Source organism: Varanus komodoensis, unplaced genomic scaffold, assembly GCF_004798865.1.
Source record: "Varanus komodoensis strain SLA01 unplaced genomic scaffold, ASM479886v1 scaffold746, whole genome shotgun sequence".
Classification (NCBI taxonomy): Eukaryota; Metazoa; Chordata; class Lepidosauria; order Squamata; family Varanidae; genus Varanus; species Varanus komodoensis.
In genome coordinates this window covers 11,327-14,698 of record NW_025336411.1, presented here as the reverse complement: position 1 = coordinate 14,698, position 3,372 = coordinate 11,327, and the positions used below count along the sequence as shown (strand labels likewise).

Sequence of the window (3,372 nt, the reverse complement as noted above, 5' to 3'; positions counted from 1 at the left end):
CCTTGTTATTAAGCAGGGTTACACCAAACCATTAAACAAGATGTATTCGATATAGAGTGCAGAGAGCTCAGCACCTCTGGATCCTGTCTCCTCTGTTTTTATTTCCTATAACGTTTATAATCCTTCCCTTCCAGCAAATAATTATCAACAATGCAGTTGGTACTGGTGAGACAGCAATGTCAAACAGTAGAAAACTAAATGATAGCATCTCGATAATGCAGGGGATGCTGTATGAGGCGAGACTGAGGGAACTGGGTCTCTTCAGCCTAGAGAAGAGGGGACTCAGAGGGGATCTGGTGGCGGCATACAGGTATGCCAGGGTGTGTCATGCGGAGGAGGGTAGAGGTCTGTTCTTCCCTGTAGATGAAGACGCTCAAACAGCAAAGCTCAGGGAATCCAGGTTCCCTTTAGATGCCAGGAAGTACTTCGTGAGAGTTTGGACCCCGAGGGTATGGAACGGGCTTCCACAGAAGGTGGTTCAGGCCGCAACATTGAGGGTGTTCAGAGATAGGCTAGACATGCCCATGGTGGGTATGTCCTGAACGAAGCCAGCTGGAGCCAGGGAACAGACTAGATGGCCCGGGAGACCCCCTTTTATTCACTCTGTTCTATGTTTCTATGTTTTCCTCCTCTGCCTCTGTGATATTCTACTTACTCCCATCACCTGGCAGAAGGAAAGTACCTGCAGGGGCTGAGGAATATGCCTTTCTCGAAAACCTTCTCCACTTTTCCCTGCATTGGAGAGAAGAACAAGCAAATACCATCTGGTCAAAACAAACCGGTGTCAGAAGCAAAGAACCAAAAAGGGGACCTCTCGCACCCACAGTTTCCTGTCCTCACACTGTTCCTCTGTGCCTGGGTTCCTGAAAGCCCAAGACGGAGAAGAAAAGAATGAAAAGGCAGGATGGGACTGAGAAACAGACTGAGAAAACTGAGCGGCAGGCGGGAGTGGTTGGAGAATGGAGCATAACAGACAAGATAAGCCCAGCTGTGCCCTCCAGAGAGAGAATGGAAGGTGAGAAGAGGGCCTGTGTTCAAGGTAAAGACCAGCACGTTCTTGTGTGTCCCACGGTTTTTACAGATGAGACCAGAGACCAGTCGGTATTTTTAAGAGGAATTTTTTTATTATTACCTGCGCAGGGACCAGCACTCTCACGGAAGGATGGGATGAGTGCGGGTCCCCATTAGAGGGACAGCGGTGTTTTTATACCTTGTTACAAACAAATGGAAAATTGTTATTGGCGGCCTGAGCGAGCTTAGCATGATACAGAAGCGAGACAGTTTGCGGTTAGTCTATATTTTGATACAGAAGCGGAGCGGTTTGCAGTTAGCCTATCCTTTTAAGTTTTACGCCTTTGACAAAACTTGCCCATTTTCTGAAGTAACACTCTGTATATGCCTGGGGCAACTGATAAACCTCCTATTAGGCTAACTCAATACACAAAGCCTTCTATTATGCTAACTTAATACACAGCTGATAACATGCTGTTATGCTGATCTTGAGCCAGGTGGGTCAAGCCTAACATTCTCTACTGGTCTTCAGGAAAATCAAATCGTTGATTTAGAAGTAGGGAGAGGTTGATAGCCGTCCAACCCTAATTGTGTCCTGGTATGGGGCAAACCCAGGTGGACCCCAGACCTGAGCCAAACATTTTATACCCTCGGTAACCAATTAGGTCACCTAATACACATCTAATGCATCGGTACATCAATTTATGCACCCCCTCCTGTGCTGGAGAAAAACTCCTTTCTTCTGTCAAGGACCAGACATTTCCCATGTCTGTTTCTTATCTGCTCGAGATTCACACAGGCTTGCCATGTTCTTACTCCCTGCACATTTGCAACTTTCATGGTGGCTAAAACCAGTTCCCACTGTCCCTTTGACTGCTGTATTCGAGGTCAGGCCAGCATTTTAGCTGTGGGTTACACAAAGTTCATTTTGTTCTTATCCCCCCTCCCTTCTGGGACAATATAATTGTGGTGTTTTGTTTTGTTTTGTTTGTTTTTATTATGTGGCCTTCCTCTGGCCAACTACTTTTGAAGTGTTTTGGGGTGCTGCAATTGGTAACACCACACAATCATGCTCTTACTCCAAGTCTCAACTGCCTCTATCAAGAAATCTACAGGATTCACACCTCCTCCAGTAGTCAAAATCAAATCTAGTTGATTCATCAATACAGCCTCATACTTAATAAGTCAGGAGTCAATTAACCACTTTCCAGCCCTGGTGGCTAACAGAGCTTGCACTGGGTGTGCCGCTGTTACCACCAAAGCTTCCCCAGTGGCTAATTTCCTGGCTTCGTCCACCAATAGGGCTGTGGCTGCACAGGCTGTTTCCTCCATCCTTTTAATGCCAGCCGTCTCTTTGACTCCCCTTCCCCAGTAAATACTGGAGTAGCAAATAAAAAATGCTCCTGTTCACCATAGCCTCATAAACTTTTCCTTTTAGTTCTCCCTCCATAGGGCACCTGAGCCCTTCAAGAGGAGATGTGCAGCATCATTTGCACATCATTACAAGTTGAGTGATAAAACATAGAAACAAAGTGAGTTAGAAAGGGGTCCTCCTCTGGTCATCTAGTCTGACCCCCTGTTTCACTGAACTCTGTTCCTATAATCCGCAACATGTGGTTGTCCAAACGTCTTCACTCATGGGCCTCAACCACCTCCCATGAAACCCATCCCATTTTCTGGGGGTTCCTGACCCTCAGAGATTATCTTCTAAAATTTAACCTGAAACCTAGTTCCTGGAGTTTTGTTTAATTCGAATACATTCTGCCCTTCTGGTATTAGTGCAATTAGTGCTTTGAAACAAACTTATCACCTTTTCAGAATCCTCTGGACAAACTAGGATTCTGATTCTTTTAATTATACAACCCAGAGATGGCAAATGGTTGTTAAACACACACAAAAACATAAACACAAACCCCGGCAGAACCTGTCACAGTGGCATCTGCCCTGTCTTGCTGTTAAATTATGGCCTGCTCACTTTCGAGTCCAATGCAATTAATTCTTGCAGGGAGAGGCATAATGCCCCCCCCATCTTTTTCTTTCCACAAAGTGTTCAATTTTCCTTCCAGGCCTCACAAGCACCAGCTGCCTGTTGTTTTAGAGATAAATCAGAATCGGTCCTCCTCATTAGCTTCGTCTTTACCTCCAATGCAACACCTTTTACCAAAAATCCCAGTCCAGCTAGGAGAGCTCTCCCTGCCAAGTTACAAATTTGCTCCCACAGTACAAAATCACACAACGGTTTCACCATGCTCATGTTTTACCTGAGCAGGTTCAAATATTTTCACTTTTACCAGATTACCTCCCACTCCTTGAGTAATCAATTCCCCTTTTCCCCAATTGCATTCCATTTGGAATCATATT

At 45.4% G+C, this 3,372-nt stretch overlaps 1 long non-coding RNA gene across 1 annotated transcript in view; it reads right to left on the bottom strand.

The window, feature by feature from the left end:
* LOC123034996 overlaps positions 1–2,592 on the bottom strand; it is a 5,395-nt gene extending 2,803 nt beyond the window's left edge. Inside the window, exons 1-2 of the long non-coding RNA XR_006416876.1 lie at positions 2,391–2,592; positions 2,179–2,181 (exon numbers count right to left, since the gene is read on the bottom strand). This is a non-coding gene — a long non-coding RNA (uncharacterized LOC123034996). The remainder of the gene's footprint in view (positions 1–2,178; positions 2,182–2,390) is intronic.
* Between the last annotated feature and the right edge of the window lie 780 nt (positions 2,593–3,372).